Genomic DNA, 18,769 nt, shown 5'->3' with positions numbered 1-18,769 from the left:
CACGACTGCAAACATTGCAGACCAAGCTTTCCCCATTCACTGTACAAGCCGTGCGCTTTCGCGCAGCTTGTTTAAGTTCTTCATGCTGGATACGTGCACTCTCAAAAACAAACATGCATACATACATACATATACATACAGATCAATATATAAAGTATATTAAATACATGAAATATAAAATATGTATATATGTTTACATACAAAAAGGTCCAACTTATACAGGATACAAATGATATAGAGAATTAAGGGGTTGAAGAAAAGTATTACAACCCCTTTCAACCCCTTTAATTCTCTATATCATTTGTATTCTGTGTAAGTCGGACCTTTTTGTATGTAAACATATATACATTTTTTGTATTTCATGTATTTAATATCCTTTATATATTGATCTTTCTAACTTGCTTATCCCTACATCTATTTCTATACCTGCTCAAGTTTAAATCTCTTGAGCACTACTACATACACACACACACACACACACACATATATATATATATATATTAAAATAAGCAACAAGGATATCCAAGGTAGAGTAGTATAATTGTTTCATGCTACTTCATTTTACACTGTAAGTATTAGATCAGTTTTAAAATGTCGAGCAATCTTCAGCCACATATAGAATTTTCCAATTAAATGGACAATGCACATTCTTATCCCTATTTCATGGGATAGAATGTGCATTGTTTGTTTAATTGGAAAATTCTATATGTGGCTGAAGATTGCTCAACATTTTAAAACTGATGTAATACTTACAGATGTAATAAAGTAGCATGAAACAATTGTACTACTCTACCTTGGATATCCTTGTTGCTTATTTTGATTATAATCACCCCATTTGATTTATATGGATAATACCATACAAAATTCTGGTGCCTTTAACTTAAGTACCATATTCATCTGAATCTAAATTTTGCTGAACTTATATGTATATATATATATATATATACACACATACAAACATTGTCTTTTTCATTGCTATTACCAGTTTTAATACACTGGTTAAACGAGTGTAATTCTGCACATCTTGAGTTTTACGTATTAGTAATCCATATCAGTAATCCAACACCTATCACTTTCCATATTGTATATGTGCACCACTTTGATCCTTACCTCTGCTGTTACTGAAAGTTTTAATACCCAGCAACATTTTTAAAGTCATTTCAGGTACCTCATGTCTCCCTCATGTTTCAAATCTGACAGAAAATGCTCATTTTTTAAATTCTCTCCAATCCTTTCTTTATTTCTTTGTATGTGGTGTTTTGCTAATATAAAACATCGGTAATGCAGAATCTAATCCAGCTTTTTGCATAAAGATAAAAAAATTCCTTTATTGCTTGCAGTGATTGCTATACTTTTTCTTCTGTGTCTCAGTTCGAAAAATTTGATAATTTTTTTCTGTCTTTATCTCTTTTATCCTTTTTACTTGTTTATGTCGTTAGACTGTGGCCATGCTGGGGCACCCACTTGAATTTTTTTTTCCCTTTAGTTGAATGAAACAACCCCAGTACTAAATTATTTATTTTATGCCTGGTACTTATTCTAGTGGTCTCTTTGCTGAACTGCTAAGTTACAGGGACATAAACACACCAGTTCCAGTTGCCAAGCAGTGATGGGGGACAAACACAGACACAAAGACATACAAAGACACAAACAAACACACACACCACACACACACACACACACACACACACACACACACACATACACACACACACACACATACACACACACACACGCACACACATACACACACACACACACACATACACACACACACAAAACAGATTTTTCTTTCCCAGTTTCAATCAACTAAATCCACTCATAAGGCTTTGGTAAGCCTGAGGCTATAGAAAAAGACACTTGCCATTCAGTGGGACTGAACCTGGAACCACGGGGTCAAGAAACAAACTTCTCACCACACAGCTATACTTGTACCTCTTCTAGAACTCATTTTTAGAGTTACCTGTTCATGACAAAAACAGGTAATTTTAGGTGGTAATTTTATATTTCATATCCACCAGCTAACTGGCAGAGCAAATGCCAGTGAATGGTAGCAAACTATGTGATTGAAATCTGAGACAAAGTTTCAGTATCTGGTTGAATCATTTCACTGCATGAATTCCTTGTAACTGTGACTCTGGGACATGGTTGGTAACCTGAACAGAGATGAACTTCAAAACAGCAGATTTACTTGCTTTTGATGTTTGATATGAGGATAAAAAAACTCATATTGCAATCTAGCAATCTAATAAGTATTAAGGTGGGGGATAGCTATTTCTATACCTAGGTGTAGACATGGCAAAGAGGTTAAGAAAGTCACATTCTGACCATATGGTTTTCAGTTTAGTCCCACTGCATGGAACCTTGGTAAAATGTCTTCCCTTGTACTTCTAAACTGACAAAAGCCCTGTGAGTGGATTTGGTATATGTAAACTAAAACAAGTCCAGCTCATCATATGTGTGTGTGTGTGTGAGTGAATATATACTTATATATGTGTGCGTGTGTGTGTGTGTGTGTATACACACATGTACATATATATGGATATACATATATATATATATATATATATATATATATATATATATATATATATATATATATTATATATATATATATATATGTATATATACATACATATATATCCACAGATATATATATATACATACATACATACATATATATATATATAACAAAATGCAGATAGTGAAAATCACGTTTTTAATTGTAGAATTCGCTATACAAAGCCAACAATTGTTTGCTTTTTTATCCCTTTTTTCTTCTTATATATATACATATATGTATGTATGTAGGAGTGGCTGTGTGGTAAGTAGCTTGCTAACCAGCCACATGGTTCCGGGTTCAGTCCCACTGCGTGGCATCTTGGGCAAGTGTCTTCTACTATAGCCTCGGGCCGAACAAAGCCTTGTGAGTGGATTTGGAAGACGGAAACTGAAAGAAGCCTGTCGTATATATATATATATATATATATATATATATGTATGTGTGTGTGTGTTTGTGTGTCTGTGTTTGTCTCCCTAGCATTGCTTGACAACCGATGCTGGTGTGTTTACGTTCCAGTCACTTAGTGGTTTGGCAAAAGAGACCGATAGAATAAGTACTAGGCTTACAAAGAATAAGTCCCGGGGTCAATTTGCTCGACTAAAGGCGGTGCTCCAGCATGGCTGCAGTCAAATGACTGAAACAAATCAAAGAGTAAAAGAGTAAGCAAATAAATAATCTCATATCTTAGATATTGTACCACCTGTAATTAGGTCACTTAATAGGATCTTTCTATAACTTCTTTATATTAATTAAGTCTCAGAGCTAATTAGGTTACTTAATTGGAATTGTATGCTGTTGCTTGGAATAATTCAAGTTGATCCGATTCTTTTTATCTTTCATTGCTCATACAGTTAATTGTATTTCTATATTTTCTTTTAAACCATGCCAACATGGAAAATGGACACTAAACAATGACAATGATGATGATGATGATGTTGATGGTGGTGGTGGTGGCAGCAGTGGTGTTGTTGTTGACGAAGGTGGTGATGATGGTGGTTTTGGTAGTGATGATGATGATGATGATGATGATGATGATGATGATGATGATGATGATGATGATGATGATGATGATGATACAGGGTGTCCATAATTCATCTTTACAATAGAAAAATTCAGAAAAAAAAAAAAATTAGAAATAAGGCTAACTCATCAGAGTTTATAGGCAAACAAATGAAGATCTATTAGAAACATCAGAACACTACCATATGAATTCCATCGGTTGCTCGCAACACTTCTAGATGACACAATGCAATAAATTGTGGAAATTGTAAAGATAATTTATGAACACCCTGCATATACTTCCTTATCAAACACTACATTGCGTTTGGATAAAAGAATGAGTGTTTGGTAGAGAAACAAGCATTTTAACTAAAGCTTTAGCAGTGGTTAGATATAAAATCTCTCTTGGTTTACTACAGAATCTTGCATGCCATTATATGATATATGCTGTATCTTCACTCACGGAAATGATACATGAAACAAACTTAAAAATAACGAGACTTTATTCTTCTGCTAAATTATACAGTGGACTAAAATACTCATCAAGAATTCTGTTGGTTGTAAAGTTCATCCATCATTAGAAAAATATTCAACTCTGGCCATCATTGGTTAAAGTGCTATTATAACAGGAAAATATCATAACACGTGCTCCAGGAAAATCTCTCACCTCTCTGCCCATAACAGATTTGACAAAGCTATTTATAGGCAAAAATGGGCTCACAGCGATGGTTCAGATTAATTGCTTGAAGATTTATTACATGTAACGTGATTGGATCCGAAATCCATATCCCCGATCAAAATACAAGACTCAACCAAATGTTCCAAACTCACATGATAAGTCAAACGATCAATCATTAAAGATTAATGTGTGGAGCCTACTTATGACTGGTTGAACATAAAAGGTCAGAAAAGAAATAGGTCCTGTTACAGTTTAATTACCATTCTTCAGTTTTTCAAGTAAGAAGGTCATCTTTTATTGTCTTTCTTTTATTTGTCTTCATCTTTAGACTGTGGCCTTGCTGGGACACAGCCTTGAAGGGTTTTACAGATCAACCTCTGTACTTGTGTGTTTTTTTAATCTGGCATTTATTCTATCAGTCTCTTTTGTAAAAATGTTAAAAGTTACAAGGATGTAAATAAACCAACACCAGTTGTCAAATGATGGGCTAGAGGAGAAACTCAGGCACAAACACACACACACACCAGGCTTCCACACAGTTTCTGTCAATCCTCTATATTCTGGGGGGCCTTGCCATCCAGAATACAGATGTCTAAAGTAACTGGGACAACATCAAACACAGGTCTACCTTCAGGTAGACTGAGGCTTCTTTGAACTAGCACCACCTTAGCTGACTCCATTCTGCTTGACAGCCAAACAGCAGCATATGGCTCAATTTAGTACCCTCCCCATCAACTGGTACCTTTCTTGATGATGAATGCACTCGTACTGGGGTGGCCCACTACCTTGGTCTCCACAAGTGTAAGCCAGACAAATGCTACTGTGGAGCTGTAGTTGATGAATTCAACCTGCATCCATTATCTGTTTCTTTATTACCCACAAGGGGCTAAACATAGAGGGGACAAACAAGGACAGACAAGCAGATTAAGTCCCTTTGTGGATAGTAAAGAAATAGGCATCAAAAGGATTAAAAATGTTTTCATATCATTTAATCTTCCTGTGACTACCAAAGGCTTCAAAATTATGCATCATACCTATTTCTTTACTACCTACAAGGGGCTAAACAAGGACAGGCAAACGGATTAAGTCGATTACATCGACCCAGTGCATAACTGGTACTTAATTTATTGACCCCGAAAGGATGAAAGGCAAAGTCGACCTCGGCGGTATTTGAACCCAGAATGTAACAGCAGATGAAATACGGCTACGCATTTTGCCCGGCGTGCTAATGTTTCTGCCAGCTTGCCTTGACTGGCTGCTATCAGTTTATACCACTTGCCTTCAATACCTCAGGAGTTCTTGGACTCTGCACAGCTGATTTCCTCCATAAAATTGGGATGACAGAAGTCTGTCTGAGAAACGAGCCCTGCAAAGTGTGATAAAGGTGGTGGTGGTGGTGGTGGTGGGGGTGGCTGTGGTAATGCTTTTGCTATTATATCTGCAGGGCACAGCTAAACACACCATTCAGACTGAGGTGTATAGCTTATTACTCCTCCCCCTCCCCACTTCTTTTGTTGCTTAATTCCCTTTTCCTTTTTCTTTATTTCCTTGTTGAAATAATTTTGGGGTTGCTGGTTCGGCAGGTGATTTCTGATTTCACTTATATTTTTCTAAAGCGAAATATCCCCTAAATTTTTAGATAATTTAATCTTTTTGTAATTTTATTTTTGATTTTCACTTTTTTTTTTGCTTAAATAAAGATTTTTGTTTTCTTCTAAAATACTATTAATACTCTTTTACTCTTTTACTTGTTTCAGTCATTTGACTGTGGCCATGCTGGAGCACCGCCTTTAGTCGAGCAACTCGACCCCAGGACTTATTCTTTGTAAGCCTAGTACTTATTTTATTGGTCTCTTTCGCCGAACCACTAAGTGATGGGGACGTAAACACACCAGCATCGGTTGTCAAGCGATGTTGGGGGGACAAACACAGACACACAAACATATACACACACACATACATATATACATATATACGACAGGCTTTTTTCAGTTTCCATCTACCAAATCCACTCACAAGGCTTTGATCGGCCCGAGGCTATAGTAGAAGACACTTGCCCAAGGTGCCTCACAGTGGGACTGAACCCGGAACCATGTAGTTCATAAGCAAGCTACTTACCACACAGCCACTCCTGCGCCTATAATGATTAAGCAAATTTAATATTTGTGTGAAAAACAAGTCCACCAAATTCACTCACAAGGCATTTGTTTTCCCAGGGTTGCCCAAGATGTCACACAGCAGAGTTGAACCTAAAATCACATGGTTACAAAATGGGCTTCTTAACCAAACAGCTATGCTTATGCTTTAAAAAAACCATGATAATGAAATAAGCCGTATGTGTTATATTAATTCCCTTTTCATTGCTCTAAGATTGGTTTCAAATTTTGGCACAAGGCCAGCAAGTTTGGGGAGTAAGTCAATTATATTGACCTCAGTGCATAACTGGTACTTATTTTATTGAGCCTGAAAGGATGAAGGGCAAAGCCAGCCATGGCAGAATTTGAACTTAGAACAGGAAGACAGACAAAATTCTGCAAAGCATTTTACTGACATGCTAATGATTTTACCAGCTCACTGCATTTCCATTGCTCATAGATCAACTTCTAAAACTGATATTTGTATTTAATTATATGATATTAAACATTATAAAATATTCTAATAATTCAATTCATGTTAAATGTGAAACTGTAGCAATATTTCGTTTTTGGATTTGGTTTGCAAGATTCTTTATATGAGTTCGTGTGTTGAAACATATTCTGTTGTGTCTGGGGAGAGTCATTTTCTTTTTGTCATTTTCTAATGTAACACACTCACCGGTAAAATTTCCACTTATTTCTTATTTTCCTAAAATTTTCGCTGCGTCTTGCAAACTTTTCAATAGTCTTGACTCTGTCCGTTATTTACACAGACAGAGTCAAGACCACTGAAAAGGTTGCAAGACGCAACAAAAATTTTAGGAAAATAAAAATAAGAAATAAGTGGAAATTTTACCAGTGAGTGTGTTACATTATGTAGCAATATTATGTTACCTATACACAATACAAACTATGGTTTTGGATTTGGTGGAGTTTTTTTTAATAGAGGTTAGTAAGAATTCTTGTTACATTGAATTAATTGTTATTGTATTGTGAAATTATTTCTTATTTTATCTATAGTTCTTATAACAATGTTATTTTATATTTTCTTGTCAAGATTGGTTTATATCAAGTCTTTCAGTTATATTTTTATATCAATTTTTGCTTACTCATACTTAATCATTATTCTTAACCTGTTGGACATATTTCTAATACACACTCAGTCACGCATGTACAGCACAGTGAATCAATTTAATATTTCAAGTATATTTATAGTATAGTTATAGTTAAGTGTAGTATGATATGTTATGGTCCTTTTCGTCTATTTGTTTGCCCACTCATCTGTCTGTCTGTATGTATGCTTGTATGTATGTGTGCGTATATATAAATATATATATATATATATATATATACATACATACATATATCATCATCATCATCGTTTAATGTCCGCTTTCCATGCTAGCATGGGTTGGATGATTTGACTGAGGACTGAGGGCTGGCGAACCAGATGGCTTCACCAGACTACAATCTTGATCTGGCAGAGTTTCTACAGCTGGATGCCCTTCCTAACGCCAACCACTCCAAGAGTGTAGTGGGTGCTTTTACATGCCAACAGCACGGGGCCAGTCTGGTGGTACTGGCAATGACTTCGCTCAAATCTTTTACACATGCCACCAGCACAGGTGCCAGTAAGGCGATGCTGGTAATAATCATGCTCAAATGGTGTCTTTTATGTGCCACCGGCACGGAGGCCAGATAGCCGCTCTGGCAATGATCACGCTTGGATGGTGCTCTTAATACCCTACTAGCACAGGGCTCGAGTGCCAGTAAGGCGACTCTGGTAACGATCACACTTGGATGGTGCCTTTTAAGTGCCCCTGGCACAGTAGCCGGTTAGCCGCTCTGTCAATGATCACACTCGTATGGTGCTCGTATGGTGCACCCCGCTAGCACGGACGCCAGTCATCGAATTTGATTTTGATTTCACTTTCCTCAACAGGTCTTCACAAGCAGAGTTTTAGTGTCCAAAGAAGTAAAAGGTACACCTAGTGGGCTGGTTATGCCCCTGGCATAGGCCATGAGATTATGGTCTCATTTGGCTTGCCGGGTCTTCTCACAGACAGCATATTTCCAAAAGTCTCAGTCACTAGTCATATATATATATATATATATATATATATATAAATACATATATACACATATGTATATAAAAAAGTATGTATACATGTCTCTATGTCTGTCTGTCTATATTCTCTTTTACCCTTCTACATGTTTCAGTCATTTAACTGCGGCCATGCTGGAGCACCACCTTTAGTCGAAGAAATCAACCCCAACACTTATTCTTTGCAAGCCTAGTACTTATTCTATTGATCTCTTTTGCTGAACTGCTAAGTTTTCCGGGACATAAGTACACTAACATCGGTTGTCAAGTGATGGTGGGGGGAACAAGCACAGACACAAAGACACACACACACAAAAATACATATACATATAAATAAATATATATATATATATATACATATATATATATATATATATATATATATATATATATATATATATATATATATATATATATATATATATACATATATATATATATATACATATATATATATATATATATATATATATATTATATATATATATATATATATATATATATATATACATATATATACACATATATATACATATATATATATATACACATACATGACGGACTTCTTTCAGTTTCCGTCTACCAAATCCACTTACAAGGCTATGATCAGCCCGAGGCTATAGTAGACGACACTTGCCCAAGATGCTACACAGTGGGACTGAACTTGAAACGATGTGGTTGGGAAGCAAGCTTCTTTCCACACAGCTACTCCATATTGAGTGAGTTCAAGCCAATTGCTAACAGAGCAAGAATACTTTTTGAGTTAAGAGAGTTCCTGATGTTTGTATATATGTAGTTGAGTCAACATGTTGGTTGAGCTGTTGATGCACACACCCAAGTACATGCATCTCTTCATCTAAAGAATCTCAGAATATCTTTGGAATGTCTTAGAAAACTTCATTGTGCTACTAATTGATAGGATATGGAGAAATCACATACATACATACATACATACATACATACATACACTTGACAACCGATGTAAGTGTACTTATGTCACGGAAAACTTAGCAGTTCAGCAAAAGAGATCAATAGAATAAGTACTAGGCTTGCAAAGAATAAGTGTTGGGGTTGATTTCTTTGACTAAAGGTGGTGCTCCAGCATGGCCGCAGTCAAATGACTGAAACATGTAGAAGAGTAAAAGAGAATATAGACAGACATATAGACATGCATACATACTTATTTATATATATGTATGTATGTATGTATGTATGTATATACACACATACGTGTGTAGGTATGCATGAGTGACTTAGAAAGATTCCTAAAAAAAATGATTCTTGTGATTTTAGTCCAGACATCCCAACTTGCCCCACTGGAATGGAGTAACCTGGAATGGGGGCATGTTGGAATACTCCAGTAATTATAGGACAGCTGGGATTCCTTCAAACAAGAGAAAGAACCGTTGATGATTCTTTATCCATGTGGTTGTTTTTTAATGACTTGGTTGACTGTAAAATTCTAGGATTGAGAATGCAGCCATGAGATGAATGTTTTATAATATCTAAGCATATAGGGAATCATTCCAATTATGGAAGCAGAGAAACTGGATGTAAAAATGTTAAAAAAAAAAGTCTCACATGCATTTTGTTTTCCTCACTAAAAGTAATTACCCTCCCAGTTTTTTTAATTATTATTAATGTTGTTGTTGTTGTTGTTGTTGTTATTATTAAGGTAGCAAGCTGCCAGGCAAAGATGTTTAACATCATTTCATCCGTCTTTATGCTCTGCGTTCAAATTCTGCTGAGGTTGACTTTACTTTCCATCCTTCTGAGGTTGATAAAATGAGTATCAGCTGAGCATTGGGGTCAATGTAATTGACTTACTCCCTTCCCTTAAATTGCTGGCTTGGTGCCAAAATTTGAAACCATTATTGTTATTATTATTAAGGTGGCAAGCTGGTAGAACCATTAGCTAGCTGGGAAAAATGCTTAGCAGCATTTCATCCGTCTTTACATTCTGAGTTCAAATTCTGCTGAGGTTGGCTTTGCTTTTCATCCATTTGAGGTCGATAAATTAAGTACTGGGGTTGATGTAATTGACTAACCCCATCTCACCAAAATTTCAGGCATTGTGCCTATAGTAGAAAGGATTATAATAATAATTATTATTGTTATTATTATGATATTTTAAAAATATTATGTCATTCTATCAATGTGGGAGCACTGGTTACCCTCATTCAAATTTTGAATTTCTATGTATCACTTTCCATTTTGAACTTGACAATGACAGGCTAGCTGTCTAAATATCGTTCAACCAATAAAATATCTGTTGCAATTGTATTGTGCTCTTTGCATTGTCTATTGTTATTTTTATTATTGGCAAGCTGGCAGAATCGTTAGTATGCTGGACAAAATGCTTTGTGGTATTTTGCCCTTCACTACATTCTGAGTGCAAATTCTGCTGAAGTCAGCTTTGCTTTTCATCCTTTTGGGGTTCATAAATTAAGTACCAGTGAGACACTGTGGTCAATGTAATTGACTAGTCACCTCCCACAAAATTTCAAGGCTTTGTGCCTATAGTAGAAAAGATTATTATTATTATTATTATTATTATGTTATTATTATTATTATTATTATTATTATTATTATTATTATTATTGTTATTTTAAAGTAAAATATATTCATTTCAATTCATGTTTATAAATTGTTCTAGTAGAAATATGTTTTTGAATATAAATTATTTAATACAATAAATGTCTTTTATAGAAATTTATAAAAAATACAATCTGCTTTAATAATTTTAAAGGCATTAAAAAAAGCATTTAACCATTTGCCATATGGAAAAGTTTACAAAAGAAAAACATTGTCAGTTTCAGTAACTTGAGTTTTTATTTGACATAGGCTTTTGTTCTATTTTGGGTTCCATTTAGATGATTATATAAACATAGAAAATGCAGAAGTGATTAATTTTATTTTGTATTCTAAATTACTTTTGCAAATTTTGGGTAAATATTTTATATTAATATGTTGCAATTTGTAATGTTGTCAGCATATATCCGTAAGGGTTTAGACAAAATCTAAAATTGGATAGAATGAGGGGGTGCTGAAAAGTTCCTGGCTTTAGGGGTATCGTGAAAGCCTGTTTGGAGGCCTAACCTTCCGAGTTCTTTTACAGGACTTAGGAAAACTGAAGGACCACTGCAATAAGTGTGTGAATCTGAGAGGGAAATATGTTGAGTAAAATCATAATTAACTGATCCTACTGTGTTTTTTTACACAAAGTCAGAAGCTTTTTAGCACTCCCTAGTAACTATTGAGTTCTTTCTTAAAATATTACCAGATCTGATAAATTTGGATACTTATTCATTTTTTTGTTTTGTTTTCCTTCTATTCTTATAATTGTTGTGGTGATAGAGCCATTGCATAAACCTTTGGTGCTGTCAATCTATTTCTAATGGGCTCTGACCAATGCTTCAGTTGCAGCAACAGTAGTTCTTGTATATTTCAAGAAATACACACTTGAATGCATCATTTTAATTCCCAACTAATGCCTTCTCTTTTTACCTTTAGCACAATTCTGTAGAATTGTTTTTTCATGACTTGTTAAAGTCAAAGAATGGTCTGAACCATTTTCATGTGAGAATAGTCATTGGCAGAATTGATAATGGACAAAGGATTAACAGTTCATATCTTGCCACAGATAGTGGTGAAATATGCTAGTTGAAAACTTTTAACTCTTTCTGGTTTACAGCTTATTGCAAGAATATTGTATACTATCATCGTCAGCAACAACATTATCAACATCATCGCCATTTAATGTCCATCTACCATGCTGGTATCAGTTGAATTGTTTGACAGGATCTGATGAGCTACAGGACTGTGCTGAACTCCAATGACTGCTTTGGCATGGTTTCTTATTTCGTTATTGCCCACAAGGGGCTAAACATAGAGGGGACAAACAAGGACAGACAAAGGGATTAAGTCGATTACATCGACCCCAGTGCGTAACTGGTACTAAATTTATCAACCTCGAAAGAATGAAAGGCAAAGTTGACCTTGATAGAATTTGAACTCAGAACGTAAAGACACATGAAATACCTATTTCTTTACTATCCACAAGGGGCTATAAACAGAGGAGACAAACAAGGACAGACAAATAGATTAAGTCGATTACATCGACCCCAGAGTGTAACTGGTACTTAATTTATCGACTCCAAAATGATGAAAGGCAAAGTCAACTTTGGCGGAATTTGAACTCAGAACGTAATGGCAGACAAAATACGGCTATGCATTTCGCCCGGTGTGCTAACGTTTCTCCCAGCTTGCTGCCTTTGGCATGGTTCCTACAGTAGGATGTCCTTCCTAATGCCAACCACTTTATGAAGCATATTAGATGCTTGTATAATAAACAGTTATTTTGTTAATTAGTAATATTGGTGAATTCTACCTTGGGTCTATTGTATATGACAGAGTCATTGTAAAAGTATGGCATGTTCAGTGCCAGTGGCACATAAAAAGCGCCATCTGATCATGGCCATTGCCAGCCTCACCTGGCCTCCGTGCCGGTGGCATGTAAAAAGCACCATCCGATCATGGCCATTGCCAGCCTTGCCTGGCCTCCGTGCCGGTGGCACATAAAAAGCACCATCCGATCGTGGCTGTTTGCCAGCCTCATCTGGCACCTGTGCCAGTGGCACGTAAGAAGCACCCACTACACTCACGGAGTGGTTGGCATTAGGAAGGGCATCCAGCTGTAGAAACATTACCAGATCAGACTGGGCTTGGTGCAGCCTTCTGGCTTCCCAGACCCCAGTTGAACCATCCAACCCATGCTAGCTTGGAAAGCGGATGCTAAACGATGATGATGATGATACACTGTGGTTCATTTCAATCAATTCTATCTCTACCGTGTTAAGTACGTTTTCAAAAGGCCTTGCTTATATAACAGTCACTTAATACACAGTATCATTAATGATGCAACAAGTGTAGCCCTTGTTTACTTGCTAGCCACTCTAATTATTTAAAATCTAGCTTTATGACAGGTAAGGACCTTTCTAAATTGTTTACTCTTCCTTCTCATTCCTCTTTTTGACAATTATATCCGGATTGTTGAAGCTAATATGGTCTTACTCCTCATTCTGAAATGGGAGGCTAAGTTGTTAGGGCATGTGTCTCCACAATGAAAATATAAGGGCTTACTTTCTTTGTCATGTTCGGACAAAAAAACTTCATTCTCAAGAACTTAGCTGATCTAACTATGAATAGGATATTATGGGGTCCTGCAGTTTCTTACTCTGTTTAACCGGAGTACTTTATAATTGACTAATCTTTGTTAAATAGTATTACTAACCTCAAATTTGTTAACAAGATTTGCTATTGCATGGTATGTTTTCCAAAGACGGTTGTGTCCCTCTATTATGTGTGTTAACGGGACACTTTAACAAGTTAGAAATCCCTTGCAGAAAGCTTCAGACACCATGACCATCACATCAATGTACAGCTAAGGTGCATATGCACATGCCATGCAACCAACTAAAAAATAAATAATTCAGCTGTGCATAGAAAATACTGTATTTGCCAGAGTATAAGATGCACTGCCACATGAGACAAATCCCTAAATTTTTTGTGGAGAAAAATGTATATTCTGTGAAGAAAAACAAATTCAACATGTTTCAACATACATCCATGCACTTGATATCTTATCTATGACATAGCTACATAAGACATGACAATTTTTTGCTTTATTTAAGACTATATATTTAATAAAAAGTATATCTTATAAAAACAGCATACATTTGTTTGAAATTAGTATGTAATTTGTCAGATCCTGTACCCAGCTTCAGGCCCTATATTAACTGAACAAGTTTGTAGCTATTATGGCATACATACTAAAATTATCTTAATATTTCCATGTTTGTTTGCCCTTAACAGTTCAAGTTCATTGTTATTTTTTATCATTGCATATAAAGTCACTTATGAGATTATTTTTGTGAACATAAACATAAAATAATTACTATTTATCCCTCTGTACTTAACTAATAAATAAAGTCATCTTGATTAACTATTTATAATGCAAGTAATATATATATATAAATAGATAATCAGTCCTAATGACCTTTCCCAAGAAGATGCCATATCTATTCCTAACAGCCATATTAACTGAGGCAGTATAGAATAAAATGTTCTAGGCTGAAGTGACAATGTGTTCAAAGTACTGTAAATTTGGATATATGACCTGTGACATAACTACTTGACCATTTTGCTTCTATTTTTGTACACAAATCTTTAAATATCAGAAGAAGCAAAGCTTCTGTTATTAACATTATACAATATATATATATATATATATATATAGAGAGAGAGAGAGAGAGAGAGAGAGAAAGAGAGATATCTATCCTGATCAACATCATCATCATTTAATGTCCACTTTCCATACTGGCATGGGTCAGATGGTTTGACTGGAATTGGTAAGCTGGAGGGCTGCATCAGGTTCCAGTCTGATTTGGGATGGTTTCTATGGCTGGATGCCCTTCTTAACGCCAACCACTCTGAGAGTGTAATGGGTTCTTTTTACATACCACAGGCATGGGTGTCATTTACATGACTGGGTGTTATTTACACAACACTGGCAACAGCCACAACTATGATTTCACTTGACTTGATGAGTCAATACATATTGGGATTTCTATCTCTGTCTGATGTTACTGCTGTATCAATAACAATATCAACAAAGCCATGTGACTTGCTTTGACCAACAGCAGCTCAATCTCCTATAGCCATCTTGAAGTTTCTCCATTCAGTTACCTATGTCTGAAGAGCTAGGTTCATTTTATGAGCCCATGAAACTTTAAGTTATATGGAGCTTGGTGCATTATGTTTGATGCTATGCAGTGGCAACAGTGTTGATGAAGGGGTATCTAGGTAACTAGATGTAGCAGTACCATAGTCAACTGCTACAAGGGTAAAGGTGATGCTCAAGATAGAAATAACTACAGGGGTATCAAACTGCTGGATCAGGTGATAAAGGTCACGGAGAGGGTCATAGCCCATCTCATTAGGGAGTCTGCTTAGATGAGATGCAGTTCAGTTTTGTGCCAGGTAGAAGCACCACTGATGCTATATTCCTGGTACAGCAACAGCAGGAGAAATACCTAGCCAAAGATAAAACTCTATACTTAGCTTTTGTGGACTTGGAGAAAGCCTTTGACAGGGTCCCCCGATCCCTTATCTGGTGGGCAATGCAGAAACTGGAGATTGATGAATGGTTAATAAGGATTGTACAGACCTTATACAGAAAGGCTGTTTGTAAGGTTAGGATTGGCAATGAGTGTAGTGAAGAATTCCGGGTAGAAGTAGGGTCCACCAAGGTTCAGCCCTCGGACCCCTTTTATTCATCATAGTCCTCCTGGCAATAACAGAGGAATTCAAGACGAGTTGCCCCCAGGAGCTCCTCTATGCTGATACCTGGCCCTCATAGCAGAATCACTACTGGAACTAGAGAAGAAATTTCAGGTGTGGAAGCAAGGTTTAGAATCAAAATGTCTTAGAGTCAATGTAGCAAAGACCAAAGTTCTAGTAAGTAGGAAGGTGAACTTATCACACATCCCCTCAGGTAGGTGGCCCTACTCGATCTGTACAGAAGATGTAAGTAGAAACTCCATAAGATGTACCCAGTGTAAGCTATGGACACATAAGAGGTGCAGCAACATCAAAGGAAGATTAATCGAGAAGACAGCTTTCATGTGCGGCAGATGCACAGTGGCAATAAACACCACAGATGCTCAGAAAACAGATTCCATCACACTCCAGGGGAAGAAACTAGAAGTAGTTGATAGCTTCCACTACCTAGGTGACCAAGGTAATAGTGGGGGTGGATGCTTAGAGAGTGTTACCACTAGCCTGGGCAAAGTTTAGAAAGCTTCTATCCTTACTGGTGACAAAAGGCTTCTCGCTCAGAGTGAAAGGAAGATTGTACGAGGCATGTGTGCGAACCGCCATGCTTCACGGCAGTGAAACATGGGCCGTGACTGCGGAGGGCATGAATAGGATCGAAAGAAATGAAGCTAGCATGATCCACTGGATGTGTAATGTCAGTGTGCACATACAACATAGTGTAAGCGCCCTGAGGGAAAAGTTGGACATAAGAAGCATCGGATATGGCATGTAAGAGAGACGTTTGCACTGGTATGGTCATGCACTATGGATGAATGAGGAGAGATGTGTGAAGAAGTGCCACTCCCAAACAGTTGAAGGAATCCAGGGTAGAAGTAGACCCAGAAAGACATGGGTTGAGGTGGTCAAGCATGACCTTCGAACGTTGGGCCTCACAGAGGTAATGACGAAAGACCAAGATCTCTGGAGATATGCTGTGACTGCAAAGACCCAGCAAATAAAGTGAGTTCACGGCTGTGTCCTACACCAGTTTCGCATAACAGCCCCAGCCCATTCAAAAGTACATTGGATTGTTGGGCGACCTGCTGTGATTGAGTCAAAATCAAATGGAAATTGTAGTTGTGATACCCGTGCTGGTGGCACATAAAAAGCACCATCCGAACATGGCCGATGCCAGTGCCACCTTGACTGGCTTCCATGCCAGTGACACGTAAAAAGCACCAACTGATCGTGGACGTTGCCACTCTCCTCTGGCCCCTGTGCCGGTGGCATGTAAAAAGCATCCACTACACTCACGGAGTGGTTAGGAAGGGCATCCAGCTGTAGAAACACTGCCAGATCAGACTGGAGCCTGGTGCAGCCTCTTGGCTTCCCAGACTCCAGTTGAACTGTCCAACCCATGCTAGCATGGAAAACGGACGTTAAACGATGATGATGATCTGTCTATCTTTATGACTGTGTTTGTCCCTTCCCAGTGCTTGACAACTCGTGCTGGTGTGTTTGCCTCCACATTACTTAGCAGTTTGGCAAAAGAGACTGTTAGATTAAGTACCAGATTTTTAAAAAAATAAGTCCTGGGGTTGATATATTCGACTAAAAATTCTTCAAGGTGGTACCATGGCAAAGCTGCCGTCTAATGACTGAAACAAGTAAAAGATAAAAGAAAGTAGTGCTTTGTTCAAAGCACAACATGACAAGATTTGATATTACAAGGCGGCGAGCTGGCAGAAACGTTAGCACGCCGGGCGAAATTCGTAGCCGTATTTCGTCTGTCGTTGCGTTCTGAGTTCAAATTCCGCCGATGTCGACTTTGCCTTTCATCCTTTCGGGGTCGATTAAATAAGTACCAGTTACGCACTGGGGTCGATATAATCGACTTAATCCGTTTGTCTGTCCTTGTTTGTTCCCTCTGTGTTTAGCCCCTTGTGGGTAGTAGAGAAATAGATATTACAATGTGGTGAATAACTATCTTCATCTTGCAGCGTTTTATTAAGATCTTTCTTAGATAATTCTCAAATTAGGGATCATTGTAAATTAAGAGACATGACTTTGAGGAGGGTTTTGTTGTCAATGAAGACAAACATGGTTAAAAACCCATTTTTATTTGATGGTTGCGAGGAATATTATTGTGAAACTATATTTATTAAATTTAGTTTGATTGTATTTATGGATTTCATGAGAATCATCTAGAAAAACGTAGTAAAAATAAATGAATTTATCCCGAAGAAGCATATTTTCTTGCTTTCCCGACGAAATTCTCAGAGTAAAGTTTTGGAGAAGGGGAGAAATGGGAGGAGGAGGAGAAGGAGGGAAGGGTTAGCTACCACGCGCGACGATTGAGTGCGCATGCGCTTCAACGTAAACATGGCAGCAAACAGTCGAGTGTGAAATTTTCAATGTTGTTTGTTATAAATACTTTAATGAATATCTATGAACGGCTTTGATACAAGTTGGGATTTTTACAAACACGAAAGAAAAATAAAAGGAAAGCATACACACAAACATATACAAAGAAAAAAACGAAATAAAAAGCGAACAAAATACGATTTGTAAGCTGTCCAAAATAGGTAAGTCTCCGTATTTTCATAAACAGATTAAATGTAAAGAAAATAAATAATGTAAAGAAAATAATAAATAAAAGAAAATATTTGAAAAACAAAACAAAAAAACGTTTGGGAAAGACACGAAGAGAAAAACGAACGAATAAAGGCTGTCACTTGTGTTCTTCGCAAAAGAATAATGTCTCTTTACACTTTTTATTTGTAATTATCGACCAAAAATCCAACACATGTTAATGTCTTGGACTGATCAGCAGAGTATCTCATTTTTTATTCACTTTTTTGGGGGGTTCTTTTTCCCCTAAGTCTAAGTCGGTGTCCGAAATCTGTTGGAAGTTGTGGCAATTTGTTGTTCAGCGTTGTTGCTTGTTTGTTTTTCGTTTGTTGATTTCCCCC

At 36.8% G+C, this 18,769-nt stretch overlaps 1 protein-coding gene across 12 annotated transcripts in view; it reads left to right on the top strand.

Annotated features, from left to right (window-relative positions):
• The window catches only part of LOC115213792 (protein FAM135A), a 299,236-nt gene that overhangs the window by 55,758 nt on the left and 224,709 nt on the right, over positions 1-18,769 (top strand). For 2 of the 12 annotated variants that reach the window (XM_029782642.2, XM_029782641.2), the window contains exon 1: positions 18,151-18,382. The exons of the other annotated variants lie outside the window; for them this stretch is intronic. The gene's annotated coding sequence lies outside the window, so the exon portion shown is untranslated. Of the gene's footprint in view, positions 1-18,150; positions 18,383-18,769 lie in introns of those variants that run through there. 12 annotated transcript variants of the gene reach the window in all.

Source organism: Octopus sinensis, linkage group LG7 (assembly GCF_006345805.1).
Source record: "Octopus sinensis linkage group LG7, ASM634580v1, whole genome shotgun sequence".
Classification (NCBI taxonomy): domain Eukaryota; kingdom Metazoa; phylum Mollusca; class Cephalopoda; order Octopoda; family Octopodidae; genus Octopus; species Octopus sinensis.
This window is presented reverse-complemented; position numbering and strand designations above follow the sequence as displayed.